Genomic DNA, 20,089 nt, shown 5'->3' with positions numbered 1-20,089 from the left:
AAAAAAAAAAAAAAAGAATAAAAGGACAGATTTTTAAAAAGTGAAAAAGCCGATTGCAGAAGCAAGAAGGTTGAAATAGAAATTGTACACACACAGTCATGAACTAGAAGAATCATGACTTAGAAGAAATACTTCTGTTGTTCAAGATGGAAAAAATACCACCACCACAATACCGTTTTTTGAAAAAATCTTGACCTCATATAATCAATGGCAAAATTAATTTAAATGTTAAAACTGTTGGTGGCCTGTGTACTGCATGTCCTTGACGTGCATGGGTGCACGGGGAAGGGCTGCTGTGTGGATGGCTCAGAACGGAGCCTCCTGGGGGTCTAGGAGACGGCTGCTCCCTTCACCACACTCTTGGGGACACCCTGAAGGGAGATGACAGTGGAGCCTGTTTTTGCCTGAATTTCCGGGAATTTGCGTGGTTCAGAGAGACATGGGCACGAGAGCCCCAGGGAATGTGGCGGGAAGGAGGCAGGGCCAGCACAGCAGCCACCAGGTGCCACCAGATCAGTGCCACTCAGGCCGCGCCCGGGCACGGAGCAAAAACGCATCTTCAGGCTTCAGTCTCCCTCCGCGCAAAGCTGTGTCCCACAGGGCAGGGCAGCCCACGTTCCCAGGCTGAACATGTGGTCCTTAGGGCAGCCCCTGCCTCTGTGTCAACAGGGAGGTCTCGGGACAGGCCAGGCACGGTCGGGGGGCCACCCGGGTGGAGCCAGGAGAGTCCACACCGAGGAGGTCACAGCAGCAGTAGCTGGAGGAAAAGCTGAAGCCCAGAGGGTGTGACACACACGAGGGGTTCTGGGGAAGGCCTGGCAGGGTGTGCGTGTCGTTAGCTCAATCCTGGGACCCAGAGGGGACTGAGGCACAGGCCCACTGCAGCCTGGAAGCACGCACGCTCCAGGAGGCTTCCCATGGCATGCCTGTATCACCTACGCAGATGAAACCCAGAAAGCGAGCTCATGGCCATTCAGACATCACAAAACTGGAAAAGATAACTCATAGACTGAATGAGTGAACCAAAGTTCTAAAGATCTGGACAGGCTAGAATGATGGCTGACAATGAGTCAGATGAAATTTAATAAAGGAAGGAGATGGCTTGACAGGGTTCCTTGGCTGGATGAATCACCAGGAGGAATGAACATTTATTTGAAGGAAAAAAATCATGACAAGAGAATATTTTCTCTCTGATTCTTTCTCCTGAGGGGCTGGGCAGAGGCACAAGAGCACAAACAGCACAGCATCATCAACCAGTGTCCACAAGCCAGGCTTTTCCTCCTCCAGACACCAACTCCCTGGTCTCTGCACTCCATCCAGGACAAGAACAAGAATGGCTTGTTGGGCTTGCTTTCCATGTTTTTTTTTTAAAACGCTCAAACATAGAAACGAGGGCTTCCCTGATGTCTCAGAGATAAAGAACCTGCCTGCAACGTAGAAGATGGAGGTTCGATCCCTGGGTTGGGAAGATCCCCTGGAGGAGGGCATGGCAACCCACTCCAGTGTTCTTGCCTAGAGAATCCCATGGACAGAGGAGCTTGGCAGGCTCTAGTCCATGGGGTTGCAAAGAGTCAGACACCACTGAAGCAGAAAAATTAAAAGAATACTGCAATGAACTCCCACAGCCCTGTCACCTAGATCTGAATTATTAACCTATTGCCACGTTTTGTGTATGTGTTTATGTGTGTGCTTATCCCAAGCATTTGAAAGTAATTCAAAACACATCAGCATACATCACATGATCATGTCATGATCACACTGACAACTAGCAACAATTCTCTCATAACATCCAATGTCCAGCCTAGATTCAAACTGCCCCAACCTGCTCCTAACATCTGTTATAGGTTTCCTTGTTCACACTAAACCCAGTCAAGGGTCCCACGTTAAATATGGTTGTCCTGTCTCTAATAATCCAGAAGAATCTTGCCATGTTGCTGGTTTTTAGATTCGTCTGGTTGCTTACTCTTTGTGTCCTTCTGGTTCCTGTATTCTCGGTATTTCCCGTAAACTGGAAGTCACGTCTACGTCATAATTAATTTCACCTTGTACATCTCCATCAAGAAGGTTTCATAGACAGTGGTTTTCCAAAGCCTTGCACCATCTTATGAGGCACCCCGCACCCACCTGTCTCACTTTTACTGATAAATCTGACTACACGGATAAGCAGTTATCACAGTATCTCTCCCTTATGAACACTGTATGTTTCTTTTTACAATTAGCAAGTAATTTGTGGTATCATGTTTTCATGATGTGTGAGTATACTTTTCCCCACCAACACTTTCCATAAAGACTTTAATATCCATTGATGATCCTTGTCTGGGTTGGTAGTTTCACAGGGACTGTCAAAATGGGGATTTTCTAATTTTGTCATTACTTCTTTATTAGCTGCCATTCTTCATCAAAGAATTCATCCCTCAACAACCGCAAATAAACTACAGTTCCTCCTAAAATTTCACACTGGGTGTGTATATCCTCCTTGTATATGAGAATTCCACCCAAGCAGTGCATGATCTGTAACAAGGACTAGAATTCCACCCAAGCAGTGCATGCTCTGAACAAGGACTGGCACACTTCCCTGGAAACAGTTCGCTATTTCACGCTTTATAGGCCATGTGGTCTTTGTAGCAAGCAGTCAGCTCTGCCATTGCATGAAAGCAGCCATGGATTCGGAGGAGGCACTGGCGCCCCACTCCAGCACTCTTGCCTGGAAACTCCCATGGATGGAGGAGCCTGGTGGGCTGCAGCCCATGGGGTCGCTAAGAGTCGGACACGACTGAGCGACTTCACTTTCACTTTTCACTTTCATGCACTGGAGAAGGAAATGGCAACCCACTCCAGTGTTCTTGCCTGGAGAATCCCAGGGACGGGGGAGCCTGGTGGGCTGCCGTCTATGGGGTCGCACAGAGTCGGACACGACTGAAGTGACTTAGCAGCAGCAGCAGCCATGGATCACCCATAAATAATTGAATACAGTTGTCATCTGATAAAACTTTATTTACAAAAGCAAGTAGATAGCTGGTTTACCCTTAGGCCACAAATTGCTTACCCTGAGCTACAGTAGTATCATTTACTTTTGCTGCCTTTTCTTTGCTCCACTGAGTGGCTTTCAAGGACTTCCCAGGAGGTGCTAGCAGTAAAGAACTGCCTGCCAATGCAGGAGACATAAGAGGCGTGGCTTTGATTCCTGGTTCTGGAAGATCCCCTGGAAAAGGGAATGGCAACCCACGCCAGTACTCGTGTCTAGAGAATCTCACGGACAGAGGAGCATGGTGGGCTACAGTCCATAAGGTTGCAAAGAGTTGGACATGACTGATGCAAATTAGCACACACGTGCGCAGTTGGCTTTTACAGCCCTTCTGCATCTGTTACGCAGTATGTCCTTCACAACAACCCCGGTGCCTGGGAGAAGCACACACACAATTGCTGCAGGCAGAGGATAGGAGGCTCAGGAAGATTCCCAGGGCTTGAATCTAGTGTCCCAGCTCCACACCTGATGTTCTCATGTCTACTGTCTCTCATTCTGTGATGGAAGTGAAAGTGAGTCACTCAGTCATGTCTGACTTTTTGCAATCCCATGGACTATACAGTCCGTGGAATTCTCCAGGCCAGAATACTAGTGTGGGTAGCCTTTCCCTTCTCCAAGGGATCTTTCCAACCCAGGGATCGAACCCAGGTCTCCCGAATTGCAGGTGGATTCTTTACCAGCTGAGCCACAGGGGAAGCCCAAGAATACAGGAGGGGGTAGCCTATCCCTTCTGAAGTGAATCTTCCTGACCCAGGAATCAAACCGGGTCTCTGCATTGTGGGCAGATTCTTTACCAACTGCACTATCAGGGAAGCTCCCTGTGGATGGACACAGACCCCAAACCCATCATCAGGAGCAACAAATGCAATGCCCCAAAGACTTCCGAAAAATGACAGGTCAAACATGCTAATCACCAAAATATGCCTTCCCCAGGAAGTCAGCCACTTATTTGCTAGGATGAAAAATAAACCATTACAGCATAAATATACTCTGAAGGCTAACAGTTATATTTTCATTCCCATGAAAAGAAAACAAAATTTTAAATGTTCTGAAATGCATAACCCAGATGTAAATTAATATCTGGGCTTATGTTTGTTAATAGAATATCAAAGTACATAGACGTGAAAACCCTTCATCTTGCTGTTTAACTTTGCAACTAAATCTATCAAAATACCAGAAGCCACAGTAGAAAATATGCACATGCACGCACGCGCACACACACACACACACGTTGAAAATTATAAAGTTAATATACCCCCTAGTCAGTTAATACCATTGTTGTCCCTGCTATTGTTAAAGACAGAGATGATCCTTAAATGATTAGGTAAAATGCCTATTTTTGCCTACCCATGTAGCCAAAAGAAGCCGGAAAAAGAAGATGGGTTAAATTCACAGGAACAAGCTCCAAATCTGTCAGCACACAATCTCACCACCACACAATCTTAGTGAAAACAGAACACTGAAGGAATCAAATTCCTTTTTTTCTTTAATGCAGAATGTGCCTTGAACTCCATGGGGAAAGACCAGATGCTTAAAGCTGGAAAAATCTTAGCCATCATTTTCCAGTCCCTCCTTTGTAGAAAGCTCACAAAGTTTCAGAGACACAGCCGTCCTTTCACCATGAAAGACAAACAGGTCAAGGAAGAGGAAGGAAGCTGGGTTTTAACAGGCAGCTCGTACAACCCGAGAGTTACATTAAAGGTGTAACCCTAACATTTTCAGGGAGAGGAATATATGCCCTAGGTTTAATATCTTAAAGTGAGATATAAAGCTGATAAATAGTTAAGTACAATATATTCTGTTCTCTGACCTTGAAGACCACTTTAAAAAGTTTTCAAATGTGTGTAAAGTCATGGTTTTTATGTCACTCAAAGTCAGCAAACTACCAAAGACAAGGGAGTTTGCTGTTGTGCACACCTGGTGTCCATGAGCAGTGATGAGCTACCACCAGGTGCCCACTGAGCCATGCGAACCCCCAACTACCAAGAGAAGCAAGACAATGGATGCTCAGCGCTACTGAAAATAACACTTTCCTATATATAATAAACTGCTGCACTCTTGCTGAGAGGAGGGCTTTACAATTCAATTAGTCTCTTGGCTTCCCTAAGTGCTTCTGCTGCTCAATCCTCCCCACTCCAGAGCAGCACCTGATCCTCAGGGCCCAGCCCACAAACCCTCCCGGCATCGGCTGCAGGCGTCTCATCCTTTGTTGGTGACACTGGGCAGGAAACAGGAGACAGCCTGTTCCTGAGGGCCGGGCAGTATTGGCAGTCGGGATGGTGGGTGTCCAGCTGCTCTGTAGAGTGCTGAATGTTGAGAAGGAGGAAGGGTGGGTGAGATGAATAAATACAACGTAAATAAGACATTGACATGTTAAGTGTTTAAGGGGATAACACCAAGACCTGTAAAAACTTCAAGTGGGATTGTTTCATTAGAAATAAGAAAGCGGGTTTTGCGAGAGCAAATTGGTGGCAGTTATTGAACAAAATAAAAGCACTTCAGGCTGACGCTCAAGCATTCCAACAACAGAAATTTTTAAACATGTTACTCAAGCCACAGTTGGTGCTAAGATGACATCATCACACACAGAGAAGTCAGGTACGCTCCTAGAGGGCCCCCTTACAGTCAGCCCGGGGATGGCAGGCCTGTTTGCCCCCTCCCCTAGCTGCTTGGATTACAACAGGGAGCAATGCTGTCTGATGGGCAAAGGCATTTATGGTCAGCAGAGGGCCTGATGGCTGGTTTGCAAATTATCCACATTGGCAGCTGGGATCTCTTTCCCCCCAAACTGCAGAGAACCGAAGACTGCAGTCTATACTTTCCTCTTTGTACCTCCTTCTTGCTTCTCATCCTCGTGGTTGCCCATTAAAAGTGATCGCCTTTGGAGGGGAGATCAGAAATCCTGCAGGGGGGGGTCTGTTCTTCCAAACGAGACCATAAAGATGGGGGTGTTTTTTCATAAAGCTGTTTTTCTTCTGATCTCTTCATTTTGCAGCTAAAATCTTTCAACCTCCTTGGGATGAAAGAAGAACTGTAGAATATTGATTTTTTTTTCCTTCCCCCTATAAATTCATGACAAATGGGGAACAAAAGCTTACCTGGAAGTGTGGATGTCTAATTAAAATTTTATTCTCAAGTGAAAACGTCTCTAGAAAAGAGCGGGGGGGAATGCTCCACTTCCACAGTCCTCCTGCGTCTCCGTCCTCCTGGGGACACGTCCCAGGGGGCTCAAGAGACTAATGATGAAGATAACCTAAGTGTGTGTGTGCGTGCAGATGCACGAGCACTAAAAGTGAGACGCGTCTCTCAACACACTCTGTTCCTACGGGTCAAACGGGAAATACGTGGCACCTGCTGGGAGGATGGTGGGGTTTTGCCGTTTCAGTAGCAATGGGGGTCCAGTCCTGTGGACGGCCAGGGGAGGCCTAGACAGGTGTGAGCTCTGCATGAATGACAAGAAGTCAGAAAACATCTGGAGAATGAATTGGAGCCACCCTCAAATAGGCCCATTTCATAAAGGTCTAGTGTTTATTTATTTATTTTTTTAATGTGGACTATTTTTACGGTTTTTATTGAATTTGTTACAATATTGCTTCTGCTTTTTGTTTTGGTTTTTTGGCTGCAAGGCATGTGGAATCTTAGCTCCCCAACCAGGGATCGAACCCGCAACCCCTACATTGGAAGGTGAAGTCTTAACCACTAGACCTCCAGGGAAGTCCCAAGGCTTAGTGTTTAAATTAGTTCTTTGCTCAGTTTTTGGTCCTTGCCTCCGGCTCTTTCTTCCCGTCTCATAGTATCCCTGCCCTCAACTGTGCTGGATGAGTTTTCTCCACTACTCTTTCTGTGCCCCTTCTCCAGTCACCACTTGAATCTATTGCTGGAAAGGTTTTTAAAAAATCAGTAATAAAAACACTGCTAATTATGGAAACTGGTGATGAAATATGGGCATGATGACTGATGCCGCACCCCAAAACAGAAAGATAACCACCTAGATACACACAGATGTATGGACATTCACACTCATGTACCTGTGTGTGCACAGCACCTACACATACACACGCTCGAGGCTCTCACACACGTGCACACACCTGTGTGTACACGTGCATACACACGGGTCTTAAAGAGTCTGCCATCCTGCACCTCCCAGGGCCCCCTGTGTCACCCTAAACCCTACCGCACTGCTCCACTGAATACCAGCAGCAGCGCCCTAATGATCGTCCAGCGTTAACTTGGTCCCCATTTCTTGGGAGAGCCAAAGAGTGCCTTGGAGTGATGGATTTGGAGGCGTAAACTCTAATACCAAATCCTAACTCCCTCACCCAGGTTCAGCTCTGGGAGACCCACAGGTTTCTGAGGTTCTATGCTTCCTGTCTTTCCCACATGTCATGCTAAATGAAAAGGAAGGCATCTAAAATCCCACAAAATTATCTCTAAAGGGATCCTGGTGTTTTGAGCCAAATACATGATTCTCAAAACTCTGGCTTTACTGTGAATGTGTGCTAAGTTGCTTCAGTCATGTCTGATTCTTTGCAACCCTGTGGACTATAGCCTGCCAGACTCCTCTGTCCATGAGATTCTAGAGGCAAGAATACTGGAGTGCGTTGCCATGCCCTCCTCCAGGGGATTTTCCTGACCCAGGGACTGAACTCTTGTCTCTTATGTCTCCTGCATTGGCAGGTGGGTTCTTTACCACTAGCGTCAGCTGGGAAGCCTTTTACTATGGATAAAGGCCTTACAGTTTCCCATGTCACAGACATGGTTTTATTAATTCCAGAATCAAAGTGCCTGAGAAGGGAGTTTTAATAGACACATATTTTGAACTTATCTGACCAAGCAGATAAGTGGGTGGGGGTGCTGAGTGCACCAGGCAATTTGGCTCCTCAGCACAAAATTAAAAAATGGACTTTTGAATATGTTCCCTGACAGATAAATCAGTTTACAAGGCCTTAGAAAAATGCTACATGGGAGGTACTCTTTTTCCTGCCCTCCTAAGCTTTCCCAGCAACCCCCAAGCCTTCTAAAACCTCCTTCATTGATCCATCCATCCACTGATCCATCTAACAAACGTTTACCAAGTGACTATCCTGTGCCAGGCACTGCTGTATATCAGGGACTCGGCATATACCAAAATAGACAGAGCCTCTTACTTCATGGACTTTACACACCAAGAGAGGATAACCTTCTGTAATTAAGTTATCCTTCAATTAAAAAATAATGTTAAAATACAACAAAAAGAGAAGATAACAGTTATTCAAAAAGGAGAAACAAATGAATATCACAAAATATTCTGCTAAAGACTACAAAGGGAAAAAAAATCTCTGCAAGAGAATAAGCAAGAACACAACCCTTGTGCAGTTAGGCACAGCTTCTCTGAAGAAGTGGCAATGCTGCTGAGAAGGAAAGGGTGTGCAGGTACTAATTGGTGAAGATAAAAGAGAAAGAGGAAGGTTCCCAGGAGAGCGAGCAGAGACCCTGTGAAGGACTGGAGGCAAGAGTAGGAAGTGTGGTCAGGTGCCGACAGAGGCAGGTGAGACAGCGGGATGGTGAGGCACGCGTGGATGGGGCTGGGACGGCCAGGCTCCCACATCCGGCAGCTCTGTGAGCCCGCATATGCAGGGCCCCCAGTCTGGGGAGAACTTGGGGTACCAAGAGGGGAGTGACACCATATAACTCAGTTTTTGAGACCACTCCAGCATCCTCATATGAACTTGGGTGCTGAGACAGAGGTAAAGAGACTGTTTAGGATACAGGTTCCCAACGTGAGGTCTGAGGACCAGTGTCATCCACATCACCTGGGAACCTAGCACATTCAGGCTTACTAAACCAGGAACTCTGCGATGGGGCCCAGCAATCTGTGTTTTAACAAGTCCTCCATCAAAGCCTGCAACCACTAGTTTAGGAGGTTACCATATAGTCCTGGCAAGAAACTGCAGTGACTTATAACAGGCCAGTGGTGGTAGACATGAAGACTAGTTAGTAATCCAGGAAAAATTCTTAGGTATTAAGAGTGTTCCTCACCAAACTGGCAGAAGTGAATAAACAGAACTCCTGTGCAGCTGAAATCAGCCAAGCACACCAACAGCCTGCATTCACTGCTGGTGCTGCTGCTAAGTCGCTTCAGTCGGGTCCAACTCTGTGCGACCCCAAAGACGGCAGCCCAAGATGCACCAAGAAAGCATGTGCTTTCTTCTTTAATGGTAAGTTTAGAAGGGAAACGGAACTGTTCAAGAGAGAATTTTTTGAAAGGAGGCCCCAAATGCCTGCATGCAGAATGTTACATTGTGGCGAGAACACCTGTGGCCGCCAAATGTAACTTTTGCCGAGGATGCTGGGACTCGGGGCTCGTCTGAGGTCCACCAGCCACAGCACCCACACTGGGGCCCAGCCACCTCTCCCAGGTCTCTTCTTCCCCGACACCTCTTCCAAAGACTCATTATGCTGGGTGCTGCTCATTTATACAAAAATGTAACATAAATTTCATTTAATGACTATGAAATAGCACGTGGTAGAATCTCCCAGCTAAGAGTCAGTCTGTTCAAATAGCTCTCAAACGTTCCAGCTAATCTAGTCCATGGACTGTATTCCATGTCCTCAGCCAGAATCCTCCTATCAGTGCAGACATGCTCACAGGCTGTGAACAAAATCATTAGAGGGATTAGAGACACTTTCAAGCGCAGGAGAGGGGCAGAGTGACCAGGAGAGGCCCCCTCCTTAGCAACATTAATCAGGCACGCCAAACTGCCCAGTAAAGCAACGTCTCGCTCCAGATAGAATGGAGATGGAACAAACACACAGCAAACGTCAGGAAAGAAGCAGTAGCTCCAGTAATATCTTCATCCAAAAACAAACCCCAAACCTTACCATCAGTCAATGTTCTTTTCTTTTATTATTTTCTCAAATAAAGCTGAGAGAGTGGGAGTTTTGCTGGGGACAAATGATTTCTTTGATTTCGTTCTTTAAAGTTTATTTGTTCTGGTCATTTTCTCTCATTTGTTCTTAACAGATCAATAGCTGCCTTCACTTCCTCCCCCACAATTTAGCAATCTGGAAGGGAATGAGTTTCTGCAGAAAAACAGTGACTCAGTGAGTGAGGGGTTTGGATTGGGGCAGCCACACAGATTTCAGTTTGGGGAAACCTTCCTGTTCAGGATTGATGTCAGCACCTCAGCTGGGTTTAAGATCAAATATTTAGTTAGGGGAAAATATAATTACTTTTTAATTAAGGAAACTTAGACATGAATAAAATAACAACAACAAAAAAGGATGCTTTCTATTCAGTCCCTAGAATAATCTGTGATGGGAAACAACTTCCCATGAAGATGGGGAGCTCACAACCACTCACCTCTGTCACTCCAGGAGTCTCAGGTGACCCAGATGGGCTGCACTACGGCTCTGAGGGGGCTGAGGGAATGTGGCTTCAGGGGAACCTCTTTGATACACAGGCTTTCAGTACCAGCTTTGCCCAGAGACACAAAGAAACAGTGAGAGATTATGTAAAGAAACGGACATACAGAGTTAGAACAGAGAGAGAGACGCGCAAAGATGCAGTGAACACACACACCCACTTCAGCTGCCGTGGTCTCCACTCCCCAACCTGGAATCCTCGTAATCCACTTGTGTCCTTAAAGCCAGGCCTCCCACAGCCAGGGCACACTGGAGGAGAATAACCCCTGGTTCCGATGACTTTGGAGGCACAGCCTTCCTCTCTTAATCAGTTAATAACTATGCTAATCTACATGAAGCGTGCATACACGCTAAGTCACTTCAGTCGTGTCTGACTCTTTACGACCCCATGGACTGTAGCCCACCAGGTTCCTCTGTCCGTGGGATTCTCCAGGCAAGAATACTGGAGAGGGTTGCCATGCCCTCCTCCAAGGGATCTTTCCAACCCAGGGATCAAACCTGCATCTTTATGTCTCCTGCATTGGCAGGCAGGTTCTTTACCACTAGCCCCACCTGGGAAGCCCAATCTACGTGATAAATACTCATCATTCAATTTACAGATATTCAACCCACAAAGTAAGCAAATGCAGTCACATGACTCCCTCCCTAAAGCCCACTGATGCCCTCCAGTTCTCTGAGGACACAGGTCAGTTTCTCCAACCTGCTTTACCTTCCTGGCACTTGCTCTCACCTCACCCCCATCACAGCCTGTGCTCTGGTCAGAACCAGAGACATTTACACAAACCCACCAGGGCCCCCTCTCTTCTCCAAGCCCCTTCATGAGACCTCTGCTTTCCCTGCAAGTTCCCACGCTGTCTTTTACGATGGTTCCTTTGCCAGTCTAAGCCCTGGGTCTCAGCATTGACAGGGTTGCTGCTGCTGCTGCTAAGTTGCTTCAGTCGTGTCCGACTCTGTGCGACCCCATTGACAGCAGCCCACCAGGCTCTGCCATCCCTGGGATTCTCCAGGCAAGAACACTGGAGTGGGCTGCCATTGCCTTCTCCAGGCATCTCTACAGCCTCTCCTCTCTGTGTGTCCCACAGGACAGTGCAGCCACCCCACCCACAGCACGTCTGGGCTCTTCCTCTGCCTTCAGGACCTACTTGTACTTTGCATGCTCACTGCTATATCCTTACCTCCCAACACTGAGGACAGTGTTTAAGGACTGCCAATTTAGGTTCTCTGTGGGCCAAAACAGTCTTAATTTTCTTTAAGCATAACAAAAAGGAATTTTCACTACGAGGTATCAGTGAAAGAACCGCATCCTGCCAGGACTCCTTATGTGGGTCCAGGCTAAGCAACCCTGCGGTCGTGAGCATAGCCTCAGCTCACTGCCAGATGTGGGATTTTAAGATTCAGCACAGCCCTGGGCCAGTATGGCTTGTTGGTAATGTGGATGAGTACTAAGGAATTTTGCCTCAATTTTCAGCCAGCCCACTGCACAGATGAGCAGACTATTTGAGGTTGGGTTCCCTGGGAAACAGACTCTAAGATGCTTACTAGGGTGCTCTCGGGATCCTGCCTAGAGGGATGGGAAGGAACAAGATGAGACAGAGGGAGGGGCTGACCCCTGATGTGCCTCTGATACCCAGGGGAGGTGGAGGCTTGAATGCCTCTTAGAGACTGTCCTGAATTGAGGAAAGGGTTCCAGGCACTTGGGCTCTAGAAGGTAAGTCACTGGATGCTGGGATGGATCCCGACCCTGGGCAGCAAGCAGTTAGCATAGAGAATGAGATCTGGGAGCTCTCCACACTCGCTGCAGCTGGAGAACAGGGCCTGAGTTCAAGCCACACTAGATCTTAGAGGAGGGGGAAAGAGGTTCTGACATTTCACCACTTTCCATTGGTCAGAACTCATGGGCCCAGGACAGTTGAAACTACAACTTGACTTCAACCAATTGAAAATTCGACAGGACAGATTTCTCCCTAACATTCTTACAAGAATATATCTAAAGAACTAGAAAGTGCTTTTCATATGAAAGCACAGCTCTCTCAAAAGACTTGTGGCAGTACAGGTGTGCAGCTTTGGGTGAAGAGGGGAAACACGGAAATCTTGAGGGGACCTCAACTAAGAACAAGAAGCAGTAGCTACACTTTATTCCTTCCCTAGGCTTCCCATGAGATGGGAACGGAATCAGAATGAATCTAGGTGAATCATGAAGGTCCAGACCCTCAATGGGAATTTTCCTGAGGACCTACGAGAGCGTAGATAGAAACTGGATGCCTATTTGTTTAACTGAATTGAAGGAAATCTTACACAAAATCATACCACTCAGACTTTTATTCTGAAACAGAGAAGGTTTTAGTTCTAAAATATGCTAAGTCAGTCTTTCAAAGGTAAATTAATAAAGATGTCCCAGGGCTTGGGGATGATAATAGGAAGCAAAAAAAATAACAAAAAAGGAAAGGAGTTCTTATAGGAAGAGAGGGGGAAGTAAAATGGAACCTTCTACTGAATTCTGGCCGCGCCTGAACAAAGGAAGAAATCAAAAAGGTGTCTAAGGGGGCTGACAGATGTGGGCCCCAGAAAGGCAGAAATCAATAATTCTGAGTCACAAACCAAAAAGGCACTGAACATTTAGATGGTGAAGCACATACAGGAAAAAACAAATCTTGGGTTATGAACAATATCTGAAAAATAAACAAACAAGCTACTTGTCACAACTACTGAGAACAGAGGCATGACCTGGCTACACATTAAAAATATGTAAATGCTCACTAATATCACCCAAGTGTATGGTGCTGTTTGATGGTATTTTACTGAACATAAAATTTTATAAGCTTTCATAGACTCATTTGGACTTTCTATTGCCTACCCTTATTTCAAGTGTGATGTCCTGGGATGTGAATTTTAATGCCTAATTGCTGTGCTTAGGTAGAAGTTACTTTATCTACACACATTTATTAATTGACACATATGTGTCCAGTTGCAGTTTACCAAATGTCCACAAACTCAAGGAACTTAACAAGGAGGATGTGGTCCCAGCTCTGGCTTTTAGTAGCCTCAAGATCTTGGAAATCCTCTTAAGACATGGCTTTCTCATCTCATAAATAATGTAGGGATGAATATAAACCAGGTCCTGTGGATCTTGCAAGAATTTCTGATTCAAATGAGACTTTACATTAAAATAACTTGTAAACTTTAAGATACAAAACAAACAACAGAAGTCATATGACCCATCAAGAGTATAGGAGTCTATTACAGAAACACCACAGAAAGTATCTAGTAAGATTGGTAGAAAAAATATTTTAGATATAAGTTCATTTATATTTAGCCATTTTTCACCTTAGTGATAAAAGCTACCACAGCATGAAACAAAAAGAGAAGTTAATTTCTTCATAGTTACCGTAGAAATGCTTTCCATGTTCTAAATAGCATTACAAAATAACTACATCTAGTGTGATTTAAAAAAAAAGTCTATATTTACCAAGCACACTTAACATGGGCTGCCACTGTTCTAAGGCTTTTACATGTATGAACTCATTTATACCCCATTACAACCATCAGAGGAAGGTACTTTTATTACATCCATTTTACAGATGAGAAATCTGAGTCTCTGAGTAGTTAAGTTACTAACCTCAACCCCAAATCCCAGATACAGGAAGTGGGAATCCAGAGAGGCAGTCCACCAGTCTGGCTCCTAAGCAAAACCAGTGACCTACCAGGGGACAGAGAGTATCAATATTAACCTTGAAAAGTCATAACCATACGGAGGGAGGAAGACCAGGTCAGGGGAAAATGGCATTTTTTAAATGTTACTATATTTAATGTTTTTCTTCTAAGTATATAACATGATGTGATTAAAACCAAACCCCTAGCCCACAGCAATCTATTTCTCCTTGTCCGCAGTATTTCACATCGTCCACGTTGTCTCTGCCTGATCTCATGCTGACCTACCCCATTCCCGATCTTTAATGATCAATCATCAACAATTCAACTTGAACCAGGGTAAACTGATATGCCTTCAGTCATGCCTTCAGTCTGCTACCAAAACTTCTATGGTAACTAAGCTAGAAAAGGGAAGTGACCTTGTAGGTTGGATCATCTCCTATCTTACAGAACAAGAATACTAGAAAGCACCAATGGGCCACACTTTGGGCCAGAGATCTGTAAGAATAGCCCTGTTCTCCCACAGGTAAGGGCACAATGCCCCACCTTTCGGAGCAGACTGGGCAGATCAGAGGTCCTTTGAGCTGATGTGACCACAGGAAAGCGTGGTCATTTTGACCTGCCTGGTTTCTGCCAGGAAAGCTTCATTTATTTCTCAAACACAAGCACCTTTCTAATTTAGGGGATTTTGGGGGAGAATGGATACATGTATATGTATGGCTGAGTCCCTTTGCTATCCACATGAAACCATCATAACATTATGAATCAGCTGTACTCAAATATAACATAAAAAGTTTTAAAATATATATATACTTATTAATCCTTTATTCACATCTATCTTAATATAGGTTTTACTATAACCTTTAACATAGACTTGGTAATAGGCCTCAATAAAATGTTTTACTACATCTCAATCTTACCTTTGTAGGTCAACTGGCTCAAAAACTAACCCCCTACAATACGCATTACCATCTATCCTTACTTCCTTGTTTAATATCATCCAATACTTCCAAACAAACAAACTAAAAAACCAGAAGCACCTTCTCAGGGCCAGGCACTAAGTCAGACTCCAGGACATAGAATAATAATGACCCAGTCCCTGCCCTGAGGAGTTCAGAACACAGCAGGGCAAGGTAGATACATAAATCACCCCCAGTGATTAGAGATTAGGCTACAAAAGAGATGGGAAGAGAGGATAACAAAAACACAGAGGAAGGTGAGAACAGAAGGGGATGCATATTTGGGAATCATTTCTGAGTAGGATGGACGGGATTAGGGGGTGTCCAACCAGGTGAGGCAGAAGAGAAAGATGTCTAGCTCCCAGACCAGCTTAGATCAACATAAAGGGGTTAGTTCTAAAAAGCTGCCATGTTTGTTCAGTTGAGTCTGACTCTGTGACCCCATGGACTGTAACCCGCCAAGGCTCCTCTATCCATAGAATTCTCCAGGCAAGAATACTGGAGTGGGTAGCCATACCCTTCTCCAGGGGATCTTCCCAACCTAGGGATTGAACCCAGGTCTCCTGCACGGCGGGCACATTCTTTACCATCTGAGCCACCAGGGAAGCCCGAGAAGCTGTATACAAGTTTATTTTTTCAAAAGCCCGAAGTTTTAAACTAGTATTAGGGCCACCCATTGGCCACAGAAGAAGTTGGCATAAATTGGGCAGGCATTAAGCTTTATCTAATAAACTTTGAAAGTTTCAAAGTGGAAGACCATCTGAATATGATGACATCCTTAACCTTGAAGAGGAGAAAGGACAATGGTTAAAAGTATCCAAGCTCTGCACAGACAGAGAACAGATTTGTGGTTGCCAGAGGGAAATAGGGGCAGGGAGGGAGGGATTGGGAGTTTGGGGTTAGCAGACGCAAATTATTATATATAGGATAGATTAAACAGAAAGCTCTTACTGTACAGCACAGGGAACTAGAGTCAATACTCTGTGGTAAAACATAATGGAAAAGAACATTGAAAAGAATGTACATATGTGTGTCATATATATTTATATAACTGAATCCCTTTACTGTACACTGAAACTAACACAATATTGTAAACCAACTACTGTTGTAGTTTAGCCGCTAAGTCATATCTGACTCTTTGCGACCCCAAGGACTGTAACCCAACAGACTCTTCTGTCCATGGGATTTCCCAGGCAAGAATACTGGAGTGGGTTGCCATTTCCTTCCCCAGGGGATCTTCCAAACCCAGATCAAATCCACATCTCCTGCATTGGCAGGCGGTCTCTTTACCACTGAGCTGCTATACTTCAGTAAAATAAGCTAATCCAGCAACAATGTACGAGTTCAGCAGTTAGGCAGTAAAAAGAAATACAAGGCATACAAATCGGAAAGGGAGAAGTGAATCTGTCCCTGTTTGTAAATAACATAATTTTATAAATTGTATGAATATAAAACACTAAAGACCAACAAAAAACTACTAGAAATGATAAACGAATGCAATAAATTTACAGGATACTAAATCAACATACAACATTCTGTTGCATTTCTACAGGCCTCACAATGAGCTAACAGAAAGAGAAATGAACAATCCCATCTATAATCACACACACACAAAATCTAAGAATAAATGTAACCAAGGGGGTAAGAGACCTGAACACGGAAAACTATAAGATGTTGAAACAAGTGAAGAAAACACAAATAAGTGGAAAGATACCCTGTGTTCATGGATTGGAAGAATTAACATTGTTAGAACGTCCATGTTGCCTAAAGGAATCTACAGATTCAATGCAATCCCTATCAAAGTATAAAGGATCTTTTCCACAGAATCAGAACAGAAAATTCTAAAATTTATATGGAACTCAAAAAGACCCTGAATATCCAAAGCAATCTTGACAAAGAATAACAAAGCTGAAGGTTTCACCTCCCCTGATTTCAAAATACATTACAAAACTGTAAAGTAATCAAAACAGCATGGAATTGGTAGAAAGACACACGGATCAATGGAACACAACTAGAACCCAGAAATAAACCCACACATATATGGACAATTAATTTACAGCAAAAGAGCAAAGAACAGATGACGGAGAAATGATAGTTTCTTTAATAAATGGTGTTCAGAACACTGGACACCCACATGCAAAAAATGAGACCAGACCACTGGCTCACACCATACACCAAAAACCAACTCAATGTGGACTAGAGGCTTGAATGTAAAGTCTTACATTCGAGACCTGAAACCATAAAATTCCTAAAAGAAAACAGAGGCAGTACATTCTTTGACACTGGTCTAAGCAATACCTTTCTGGACCTTCTCCGGCAAGGGAAACAAGAGCAGAAATAAATGAGTTGGACTATATCAAAGTAAAAACCTTCCACAAAGCAAAAAAAGTCAACCAAACAAAAAGACAACCTACTGAGTGGGAGACTGCATTTTCAAATCATATACTTGATAAAAGGATAATATTCAAAATACACAAAGAACCCATACAACACGATGATGACAATAACCCAATTTAAAAAATAGGCACAGAAACTGAGCAGATGTTTTCCCAAAGACATACAACGGCCAACAGTCACAGGAAAAGATGCTCAGTATCACTAATCATCAAGAAAATGCAAATCAAAACCAAAATAAGATACCACCATGCCTGTTGGAATGGCAATTATCATAAAGGCAAGAAATACCTGTTAGAGAGGATGTGGAGAAAAGGGCGCCCTTGTGCACTGTTGGTGGTAACGTAAATTGGTGCAGCCAGCTTCAAAAAGACTGTGAAGATTTCTCAATAAATGAAAAGCAGAAATGCCATATGTTCCAGCTATTCCGCTTCTGGGTATTTATCTGAAGAATACTACAATACTGATTCAAAAAGACATACGTACCCCTATGTTCACGGCAACATTATTCACAAGAGCCAGCTGGGCTTCCCAGGCGGCACTAGCAGTAAAGAATCCACCTGCTAATGCAGGAAATACTGGAGTCACAGGTTCAACCCCTGGGTCAGGAAGATCCGCTCGAGTAGGAAATGGCAACCTGCTCTCGTATTCTTGCCTGGAAAATTTTATGGATAGAGGAACCTGGTGGGCTGCAGCCCATGGGGTCACAAAGAGTTGGACACAAATAAGCATGAGCTCACGCACACACACACACACACACACACACACACAAGATGTGGAAGCAACCTAAGTGCCCACCAATGGACAGAAAAGATGTGGTGTATACACACACACACACACGCAGTAGAATACTACACAGCCATAATAAACATGAAACCTTGCCATTTGCAACACCATGGGTGGAATGGGAGGGCGTCATGCTAAATGAAATGTCAGACAGAGAAAGATGAACATTGTATGATTTCAGTCACGCATGGAATCTAGAAACCAAAGAAAAGCACAAGAAAGGAACTAACAAGTCAAATAAAAACAAACATGTAAATATCAAGAACAGAGCAGCGGTTATGACGGGAAGGAGTCTGGGGGCAGGGTGAAATGGGCTGAGGGGGCAACTCTATGGTTACGGTTGGAAACGAAATTTTTGGTGGTGAGCACTCTACAGTGTATACAGAATTAGAAATATAAAGTTGTACATGTGAAACTTATATAATGTTATAAACCAATGTCCACCACAATAAAAGAGACAATAAAAACAAACAAAAAAAATTTAATAAGCATATGAGTTCTAGGGCCAGACTGCCTCGGGACTAAATCAGTGGTACAGGATCTTTGTCAGGTCGTTTATCTTGTCTAACACTCAGATTTATTCAAATCTAAATGAAAAATAAAATAGTAACCGTGTCAGAGAGCTGTTTTGTGGATTACAGTGTGTACAGCATGAACAAGAGCCCCAGTGCATCGCGCGTGGAATACAAACTGACAGCACCATTTTTGGAAACTGACTGTCAACATCTGTTAGTGCTGAACACACATACGCCTTACGCCGCAGCAGCCTCACTCTCAGGAATTCACCCAACAGAAGTGTGTACACGTGGGCTCTGAATGATGCATTGGAGAGCTGCATGGTTTTTCTACGTGTAATAACAAAAACCTAAAAATATTCAATAATACAGATTTCCAGCCACAGGAAAATGGATACATAAATTGCAGTGTTCATATGATGAAAAACTATACAGTAATAAGCACAAGTAATAACAACAACATACAAAGAGATGAATGCGTCTCACAAACATAATACTGAGAAAAGGCGCCAGACGCCAAACAGTACATGTTATATGACTCCACTTAAATCACCTAGAGAAATAGGCTAAACTAACAAATGCTGTTAAGTCAAAATAATGACCATCCTTGGGCGGAGGATTAGTCATTGGAAGGTGCACTAAGAAAGCTCAAAGGATGCTGCTGATTTGGTTTGGGTGCTGTTAAACCTGAATGTATTCACTTTATAAAAATTTACAAGGCTATGCAGTATCACTTGAGCATGTTTCTATATTCATACTATGTGTCACTAAAAATTTACTTAAAATACAATTTTAAGAGTGATATTATCCCTGTAAAAGTCTCACACTTCACCCAGTTTCAAGGTTTACTACAAAGCGATAGTAATGGAGACAGCGTGGGAGCAAAGTATAGACGCAGTTCCATGAAGAACAGAGGGTCCTGAAACAGAGCCACAGCAATACGCTCACTGAGCTTTTGCAAAAGGCCAAAGGCAATTACACGGAGAAAGAGTGGTCTTTTCAACAAATAACTCTGCAATACTGGATATCCATGTGAGAAAAAAAAAAAAGCCCAGGCACACAGACACATACCTACACCTTTCCAAAAATAAAGTCAAAATGGATCCTAGACCTACGTGTAAAATGCAAAATTATAAAACTTTTAGAAGAGAGGTTAAAAGCATGATCCAAGAAAGAAAAAAAATGCTAGGTTTAACTTTATTAAAACTAAAAATTTATCTGCCAAAGATGCTGCTGGTAGAATGAAAAGACAAGCTATATACTGAAAGACTGTTTGTAAAATACATATCAGAGAAAAGGTCTTTTATGTAAAATATGTGAAGAACTCTTAAAATTCAACAATTAAAAATAAACAACCG

General features: G+C 43.9%; 1 pseudogene; it reads right to left on the bottom strand.

Annotated features, from left to right (window-relative positions):
• Positions 1-329: 329 nt before the first annotated feature.
• Positions 330-20,089, bottom strand: part of LOC104990175 — a 59,666-nt pseudogene continuing 39,906 nt past the window's right edge.

This window comes from Bison bison, unplaced genomic scaffold, assembly GCF_000754665.1.
Source record: "Bison bison bison isolate TAMUID 2011002044 unplaced genomic scaffold, Bison_UMD1.0 scf7180017864171, whole genome shotgun sequence".
NCBI classification, from domain to species: Eukaryota; Metazoa; Chordata; class Mammalia; order Artiodactyla; family Bovidae; genus Bison; species Bison bison.
Note: the sequence above shows the minus strand (reverse complement) of the source record. Positions and strands in the feature narration are given on the sequence as shown.